The 10,042-nt window shown below is 40.6% G+C and overlaps 1 pseudogene; it reads left to right on the top strand.

Annotated features, from left to right (window-relative positions):
- The first annotated feature begins 356 nt into the window (after positions 1 to 356).
- LOC132430227 (elongation factor 1-alpha-like) lies at positions 357 to 2,530 on the top strand (annotated as a pseudogene).
- The last annotated feature ends 7,512 nt before the right edge of the window (positions 2,531 to 10,042 follow it).

Raw genomic sequence — 10,042 nt, forward strand, 5'->3', positions numbered from 1 at the left:
AATGGGGGATGGCTAAGCCCCCACATGTTCTGGGGAAGGCCCACACAGGAGAAAGATGGATGGGCCAGGACTATGTACTTGGAAGTAACAGCTATGCCCCTGGGACCCTGACTCTTACCGGGGTGTGAGCCTGGCAAGTTGGTTTTACTTTTCAGTTGACACTACCCTAGTAGTGTTGACACTACCCTAGTTGACATGTCCTAGGCTCTGGGCTAGGCCATGAAGTGGGGAGGGGGGTGCTTGGCAGGAACAAGGTGGAGGGGAGGAGAGGAGACACAGGGGTCTGCCTGGAATGCTTTGGCCTCACCCACCCTGTGCTCCAGTCTAACAGTGACTGAAGGAAGGAACCCGCCACCATGGGCGAAGAGAAGACCCATATCACTATCATCAACCATGTGGACTCTGGCAACTCCACCACCACCGCCGGGCATCTCATCTACAAGTGTGGAGGGATCGACAAGAGGACCATCGAGAAGTTTGAGCAGGAGGCAGTGGAGGTAATGCACCCGCAGTGTCTGTGTCTAGGACTGGCGGGGAGCTGGAGGAAGGATGTCCAGCTCCTGGGTGGGTCTGGTGGCAGAGCATGGACAGCAAGGTGCGCTGTTGGGTCTAAGGCACCGCTGAAGTCGCCAGGCTAGACCCCTCTGCTCACCGTCGATGATGCTCTACTCACTGCCATCCCTCTGTAGACGGGCAAGTGCTCCTTCAAGTACACCTGGGTGCAGGACAAACTGAAGGCAGAGAAGGCAGAGAGAGAGCAGTGGCAACGCCATCGACATCTCCCTGTGGAATTCTGAGACCAGCAAGTACTACATCACCATCATTGATGCCCCAGACCACAGGGACTTCATCAAGAACATGATCACGGGCACCACCCAGGTAAAGTAGCCCATGTTCCCAGGGGCCTCCCTATGGGGGGGAGGGGCGGTGGAGGGAGGGGGGAGAGGTTCAGAAGGGGAGGAAACTTAGGCTTTATTTCTGGGACTTGGGGAAGGTCAGTATCATAAGCCTTAGAAGGTTTTCCTCACCCCATACCAATCATCAATTCTGAAAGAACTGGAGGAGGACAGACTCTAATGAGGAGGCTCAGACACCGTCCCCCTTTCAGGCTGGGGCAGGGACCAGGTTTTCTGACACCCAGACAAGTAGGTCACTTGGGGTCCGGGAGGAAGGAGCTAAAACCTCATGTGTGGTACTGGGTGAGAGTTTAACTGGAAGGTGGGACCTCTGTGCACAGCAGCAACCAAGGGACCCACGAATTTGTCCAATTCTGGAGAGGATCTCATGCCATTGTATACATTCCCGGAGCTTTACCAAGGGGCCTGGGGCTGCCCGAAGCTCTAGCGTCTTCCCAGCCGGTCCGGCGCTCCCTCCTCTAACTAACCCCTTGACCCCGTGATGTCTGTGTCCTGCAGGCTGACTGCGCAGTGTTCATCGTGGCCAGCTGCTTGGGCGAGTTCTAGGCGGGCATCTCCAAGCAAGGGCAGACCCTCAAGCATGGGCTGCTGGCCTTCTCCTTGGGCGTGAAGCAGCTGATCGTGCCCGACAACAAGATGGACTCCACCGAGCCCGCCTACAGCTCCGCGCACTTCCAGGAGATCACGAAGGAAGTGAGTGCCTACACCAAGAAGATCGGCCTCAGCGGTCTTTGTGACCATCTAGGGCTGGCACAGCGACATGCTGCAGCCCAGCACCAACGTGAGTGCAGGCTGGGTCTGCGGGCGGCCGGGCGGGTGGGCAGCTGGCGCGGGTCCTGGTCCTGGTCCTGGGGTGGGAGCCCAGGTAGCCACGCCCCAGACTCACCTCTCTTTGCTCTACATCCCCATCCCCACATATGCCTTGATTCAAGGGCTGGAAGGTTGAGCAAAAGGAGGGCAGCGCCACAAGGGTGACTCTGCTGGAAGCTCTGGACTCCATCCTCCCTCCCACTTGCCCGGTCAACAAGCCCCTGAGGCTGCCTCTGCAAGACTTGTACAAGATTGGAGGTGAGGTGACAGGGCTTCTATAGGAATGATGGAGTTGAATGAGCTGCGGTGTGTGATTTGCCAGGGTTCAGATCCTGACTTGTGAGCTGGGATAAAGTGCCAAAGGCCCCAGCACTTCCAGTTTATCTGATACACAGCATAAATAGCCAGTCATCGGATTCAGCGCTTCCTACCAGTGCTGCAGGTGACCTTGGTCCTTGATGCCAAGAACCAAGGGAGCTCCCAGGAAGCCATTTCTCACTGGGTGGGTCTAGAATTGTTGTGAATGCCTGCCCTTCTCCTATTGCACAGGTATCGGCACTGTGCTTGTGGGCTGTGTGGAGATCGGCTTCCTGAAACCCGCATGGTGGTCATCTTTCCTCCAGCAATGTCACCACTGAGGTCAAGTCTGTGGAGATGCACCACGAGGCCCTGCCTGAGGCCCTGCCCGCTGACAACGTGGGCTTCAACGTGAAGAATGTGTCCCTGAAGAACGTGGCAACGTGGCCAGAGACAGCAAGAACGACCCCCCAGATGGAGGCCCACAGGCTTTGTGGTGCAGCTAAACGCCTGGGGAAGTCAAGGGCCTTGGCACTCTTCGGTGGTGGAAGTGCTTGTTAGGAATTAGTCCTGAGGGACTTCCCTGGTGGTCCAGTGGCTAAGGCTCAGGCTTCCAATGTAGGGGGTCTGGTTGGATACCTGGTCAAGGAACTAGATCCCACATACTGCTAACTAAAGTTCCCAACATGCTACGAAACTAAAGTTCTATTTTAAGGCCCATAGGCTTTGAAGTATTTTCCTACACAGGGCTCTATCCCATCCTTCTCCCGTTTCCCTCAAATGTAAAACGATATTACAATGGCATAGTGTCAATAGGTTAGTCCAACACTACCATGTCTGTCCCTCTCACCCACCCTCTCTTTAATATGTATTTTTTTAACTAAAGTATAATTGATTTACAGTGTTGTGTTAGTTCAGGTGTGCAGCAAAGTGATTCAGTTCTCTCTGTATATCTATCTAACTATATCTATATCTATTATTTTTCAGATTATTTTCCATTACAGGTTATTACAATATATTGACTATAGTTCCCTGTGCTATGCAGTAGGCCTTTGTTATTTATCTATTTTATATATAGTCGTATGTATCTGTTAACCCCAAACACCTAATTTATTCCCCCCCACCACCCCCACTTTTCCCTTTGGTAACCATAAGTTTGTTTTCTATGTCTGTGAGTCTGTTTCTGTTTTGTAAATAAGTTCATTTGTATCATTTTTTTAGACTCCACATATAAGTAATGTCATATGATGTTTGATTTTCTCTGTCTGACTTCCTTCATCTTAGTATGAAAATCTGTAGATCTATTCCTGTCCTCTCCTCCTCTCCATTCTGTTCCTGCCCAGCATGCCCCTCCCCACTTATAATGGAAAAGAATCTGAAAAAGAATATATATACATAGATATATGTATATATATACATATATACATATATCTGAATCACTTTGCTTTACACCTGAAACTAACACAACACTGTAAATCACCTACACTTCAAATATTTTTTAAAAAACTGATAGATACGAAAGGAGATATAGACAAGTCACAGTTATAGTTAGAGACTTTAAACCCCCTCCCTCAGTAATTGATGGAACAATTAGACAGAAATCAATAAGACTAGAGAAGAACTCAACAAAGATATCAGCTAACATGAGCTAAGAGACCTTTATTGAACACTGTACCCAACAACAGAAGAACAAATATTCTTTTCAAGCACCCATGGACCATCTACCAAAACAGACCCTATCCTGAGTCATAGAAGATACCTCAACAAATTTTAAAAGAATTGGAATCATACAGAGTATGTTCTCTGAATACAATGGAATTAAATCAATATCAGTAACAAAAAGGTTACAGGAAAACCTACAAACACTTGGAATCAAAATAATCCATGGGTTCAGAAAGAAGTCTAAAGGGACACAAAAATATATATTGAATTTAATGAAAATGAGAACCCAACTTATCAACTTTTAGGAATGCAGCTAGAGTAATGTTGAGAGAAAAACATACAGCAATAAATATAGGTACTCGCAACAACTTGGTTGGATCTCAAGGGCATTGTGCTGAGTGAAAAAAGCCAGTCTCATAAGGTCACATAAGGTGATTCTACTTATATAACATTCTCAAGATGAAAAAATTATAAAGATGGAAAAGAGATTAGTGGATTTCAGAGGTTAGGGATAGTTGGAGGGGGCAAGTGCATGTGATAATAAAGGGGTTGCATGAGGGAAGTCTTTGTGGTGATGTAATGGTTCTGTTATCTTGATGCTGTGGTGGCTACACAAATCTATACTTGTGTTAAAATGGCATAGAGCTATACACATACATTATACCAATATTAAATTCCTGGTTTTTATATTGTACTATAATTATGTGTGATGTGACCACTGGGAGAAGATGGGTGAAGAATACACAGAAACTCTTTGTACTATCTTTGCAACTTCCTATAAATCTATAATATTTCAAAATTAAAAGTTTTTTCAAAGTGAATTAAAGAAATCATTGCCTTCCCTAATGAAATCACATTCTCTCCTGAAATGTCAATTATGGTATCAAATTAATTAAATTTATAGCTACATAGTGTGCACAGCATCATTAAAAGGTAACTATTCATGGCTTTTGACCCTCAGTATGTATGCATGTGCATATATACATACATACATACATACATATATATATATATATATATATATATATATATATATATATATCACGCTGTTTGAACTACCTGTGAGCTGTTATAAATTTTCAAGGCTCAGTTTATAAATCTTATCTTTTCCTACAGTATTTTCCTTGGTCCCTCCACACCTACTCTACAAAGAAAGCTAATTTTACCTTTCCATGTGTTCCCAAAGCACTTTGGAACTATCTATGATATAGCAGTTAATACCTCTGTTACAATACTTGTTGATGTGTTTGGTCTCCTCTATTAAATAGAGCTTCTTAAGGGTAGATATTCTAATTTACCCTTCAATGTATATCCATGGCCAAAAACTATGCCCATGCAAAACAGTCACTGAATAAAACCAAGTAATGAAAATTGCATTTAATAAGTTACAGAAAAGGATAAACTATGAAACTGTTCTATAATCTTTCATTCTAAAAGTCCAAGAAAAGTCTTGAAGGGAAAAAAAAAAGACTTTGATTTTGGATAATAATAGACATTAACTATTATCTCTCATTTAAATATATTTTAGTACTTTGATATCAAAAATACTAAAATTTTAAGTAAACTTTATTTTAAAGTAAAGAATATTCCTTGAAACTCCACCGCCAGGATAGCTAAATACACCTCTATCATACTGAGTCTCCTGAGGATACCAACTATAAACTCAGTGCAAAAACAAAACAAAATAAAACAAATAAACAGACAAAAATGTACCTGAAATTATTGGAGAGTGACCAAAAGGAAGAGGGAAATCAGCACTTGGACAAAGGCAAAGGAAACTACCATGGTGAGTTTCCTGATTTTATGACTTGTAACCTGAGGGTGCAGTCAGTGCCTAGTGTTGTTACTAAAAGTATTTATTAAAACCCATAGATAGTCCTTGTAGACTGAAGAACTAGAAGAAAGAATTTAAGAGACTACAGCAACTGGATAGTGAAGGGGGAATTCTAGAAAAGACAGATAATTAGAAGAGACCCCAATAGCCAAAGCAATCTTGAGAAAGATGAACAAGCTGGAAGCATCACATTTCTTGATTTCATACGATATTACAAAGCTATAGTTATCAAAACAGTATAGTACTGGGATAAAAACAGACAGATCAGTAGAACAACAGAGAGCCCAGAAATAAATCAGTAGTCATGCATGACTTTGAGCGGTTTAAGAATTCAGTTAAGGAAGTATCTGAAAATGTTGTAGAAATAAGAAGAGAACTAGAATTAGAATTGGAATCTAAAGGTGTGACTGTATGTATTCCTGCATTCTCATGTTACAGCTTTAACGAATGTGGAGTTGCTTGTTATAGATGAGCAAAGAAATTGGTTTCTTGACACAGAATCTACTCCTGGTGAGATGCTGAGGATGGCTGAAATAACAACAAAGCATGTAGAATATAACATAAACTTAAGTTTATAAAGCAGTGGTTGAGAACATTTAGTCCATTTTTGAAAGAAGTACTACTGTGGGAAAAATGCTATCAAGCAGCACTGTATGCTCCAGAGACATTGATCATGAAAGGAAGAGTCAATCAATGCAGCAAACTTCATTGCTGTCTTAGTTTTAGAAACTGCCACAGCCACTCTAGCCTTCAGCAAACACCACCGTGATCAGTCAGCAGCCCTCAGCATCAAGGAAAGACCCACCACCAGCAGAAAGATTACAACTTGCTGAAGGCTCAGCTGCTAGCATTTTTTAGCAATAAAGTTCGCTGTTAAATTAAATTACGTACACTGCTTAGACAATGTTATTGCACACTTAATAGACTAAGTATAGTATAAATATAACTTTTATATTCACTGGGCAAAAAAATTGTGTGACTCACTTTATTGAAATATTTACTTTGTTGCTGTGGTCTGGAAACTGAACCCATAATATCTCCAAGGTATGCCTGTATTTTGCATATAATATCCAGAGTTTTTAGCTGTACTTAATGAAAGGGATAGCAAAATGTACATTTGCTCCATTTTTGTGGAAGGTGAAGTCTAAGAATTTTCTAATCCACTTTTTTTGAATAGGTAGTTTATTAACATGACACAAACTCCAACAAAGTATAACAAATTATATCGTAAAATGTCTCTTTTTTCTTATTCTTCTTCTGTCATACTTCTACTCTTATCTCCGTCCATAGTTTCCTTTTTATCCCCTCAGAGTTCTTTATGCTTATATGAGGAAATGATAAATACAGATTATTTTTATCCCACCTTTTTTACATAAAAGGTGGTCTAATATATACACTGTACTGATCCTTTTCCTTCCCTCTCCATTTAGCTATATATTTCAGAGACCATTTTATATCAAGGACATAAAGAGCTTTCTTTTTTTTTTTTAAATAATTAATTAATTTGTATATTTTTGTCTGTGTTGGGTCTTCATTGCTGCATGCGGGCTTTCTCTAGTTGTGGTGAGCAGGGGCTACTCTTCGCTGTGGTGCGTAGGCTTCTCATTGCAGTGGCTTCTCTTGTTGCGGAGCATGGGCTCTAGGTGCACGGTCTTCAGTAATTGCAATGTGCGGGCTCAGTACTGGTGGCTCACGGGCTCTAGAGCACAGGCTCAGTAGTTGTGGTGCACAGGCTTAGTTGCTCCGCAGCATGTGGGATCTTCCCAGACCAGGGCTGCTCAAACCTATCCGGGAAGCAGATTCTTAACCACTGTGCCATCAGGGAAGTCCTCTTGTTCTTTTTTATATTTCCAGAGATTTCTACTGTATTAGTAGAAGACAGTGTTTTAATGGTATTTTCTAAATTATGTTAGTAAATTGTGAATTTCCTCAGAAGTATTAATATCTTTTTATAATGCATAATCTACCAGTGTTTATTCTTTGTTAAACTGTCAGATGTTTGGGAAAGTTGGAGCCAGCTTGTGTGTTTTTCCTTCTAGAATTGCTTACATGTAATATGTTTATTTTGAAGATTAAAACATTTGTCATACATATATTTTTTTGTATACTGTGTTTTCCAGATGATCTCAGGGATTCCATGATTCTGACATCTTAGGAGAAAAAGTAAAACGCCAAGTCTAATTATGGGAGTTACAGAACTGTTTAGTGTTTCTAATTGCAAGAAAATGCTATGCAAGATTTGGATGTTTTCTTTCTACTTTCCGAAGAATGCCAGTAGATGTAGGCTTTCCCTAGGCTCTCTTCCCTGTTCCAAAGGCATGTCTCATGGAGCCTACAGTCAAGTACTGTCCATCTAAACCAATGTTGTGATTTGTATGAGGTCTTTGGCGAAAACTGTTTTACAAGATTTGCCAGCTCGCATGAATTAGTCCAACCTAACCACCTGGTAAGAAATTAGAAGCTTCTGAATGAAACATAGAAAAAGCAGTTCACTTGCCACAGATAGGGAAACTGCAAAGAAGGAAACTAAAAGAGGTTTCGAGAGTTTTTCTTCAGAGGAGAGTTCTCTTTTTAGGTTTCTTGGCATCATTCTCATAGGTTTTACTGTGATTGCTGCCTGTGAGACTTACCCCCACCCCCGATGGGAGAAAGGAAAGAATCAAGATTGTAACTTTTCCTCCTATTTCTACAATTACCATAAGGAGTTAATGGTATAACTGGAGGTAGCTGAATCAGAGTATAAGTATTTGGTTTATTTTAATGCAGTCATATTGGTAAGTCAAATGGTTAGTAGAGAGTATGGTACAAGGTAGCCATCAATAAGCATTACTAAATAAATAATGTCAAGGAAATTAAGCAAGCTGCTTTGAAAGTATCAACTTAGATCTTAATTGGCTCAAGACACTTGTAGCTGACATACAGTCTTTTTTCATTTTTTGTTTTTATTAATGAAATCAAGACTTTTGCTGAGGGAAGGTGATCCTAGCCCCAACTCAGTGATAAATCCTAATTAGCCCAAGCCAGTCACTTGCCAGTGTTTGTCCTAGCAATAGGCATGTAGGCATATATAGGCATATAATTTTGACCAGTGAAATATAAAAGGGAGTGTTATTGGTTTTATTTTGTTGTTGTAGTTCATTTTTTGCAAAAGGTTTCCTTACATAAAAAGAAATCCTTAGGAAGAAACAGGGTTTCCTATTCCTGGAAATGTGTCAGCTATTTTGTCTGATCTTGACTGAAGACAAAGCCAGTTCTCCGAGGATGGCCTAGTGGCAAATGGAAAGAATTCAAGACCTTGATAATGTTATCAAGCCTAGAATTTACCAACTCTAGAGCCTTGTTATATTCCATTTATGTGACATAATGAATTCTCTATATTTTTAAAATTATTGTAATTTGCGTTTTCTTTTATTTACAAACAAAAGCATACTAACTGATAAAATATCTTAATGTGCTACATTTGAACAAAAGAGCAGTGATAATACATTTGTGAAAGTGCATGTATTCAAACACACATTGGTCATGCAGATTTGCACAAATGACAGTTGACTAAGTTTCCATTTGATAATTCCATTTCTCCCCTGAAGAAACATGGATTTTCAACTAATGTACAATTATTTGATAAATATAATGTTACAAGTTCAGAAGTTACTTACAGATTTTGAAGAATGAAAGACATACTATTACATTATTTTGCAATCCTCTGGATATTTCTGAATTACCAAACAGTATAACTTACTTACAAGAAAATCTGAAAGAGTTGAAGGAGATCACTGTTCATCAAGAAAACATAGTTTTCATAAACTTTTCAGACCAAGTTTATGAATCCTTGGGTTACACTGGAGTTTCTGACTATGTGATAAAACCCTGAGATATGTTTGAACCAATTTGCTCTTTGAAAGTATATTTTCTTATGAATTTACAGAACTCAAAATTGAATGCTATTGATGTAAATCTGAAACCAGAATTGAGTTCTGACCCATGAACATTTCTGTAGTTCCCCAGAAGAGTTCAGTTCAGTCTGTTAAATATCACCATTCTTAATGATTAACCATGGTTGATCAATGACTTTTGAGGGTGGCAACAGTCTTTTCTAAGAAGTCTTCCTTGTTGAAATTACAGCATATTACTTTTAAGTCAGTATACCTTTTCAGCAGCCTTGGAAATTTCACAGCCATTAAATCAAGGTATGATTTAATTCTATAGGAGATTATACTGAAAAGCTGAAATTGAGGAAGCAGCAATCAAGGTGACCATGATATTAGATAGACAATAAACATTTGCATAGAGAGCAAGAGATAGGAAAAATGCTTTTAGTCATATTATTCATTACAAAAAGCAAAGAAATGACAAGCATCTTATTGACATTGTAGAGAAGTTTATAAAATTTCCTGGTGAGGAGGAGTGTCAAGATGGCAGAGTAGGACGTGCTCTCACTCCCTTTTGTGAGAACACCGGAATCACAACTAACTGCTGAACCATCATTGACAGGAAGACACTGGAACTCACCAAAAAAGATACC

This window comes from Delphinus delphis, chromosome 8 (assembly GCF_949987515.2).
Source record: "Delphinus delphis chromosome 8, mDelDel1.2, whole genome shotgun sequence".
NCBI classification, from domain to species: Eukaryota; Metazoa; Chordata; class Mammalia; order Artiodactyla; family Delphinidae; genus Delphinus; species Delphinus delphis.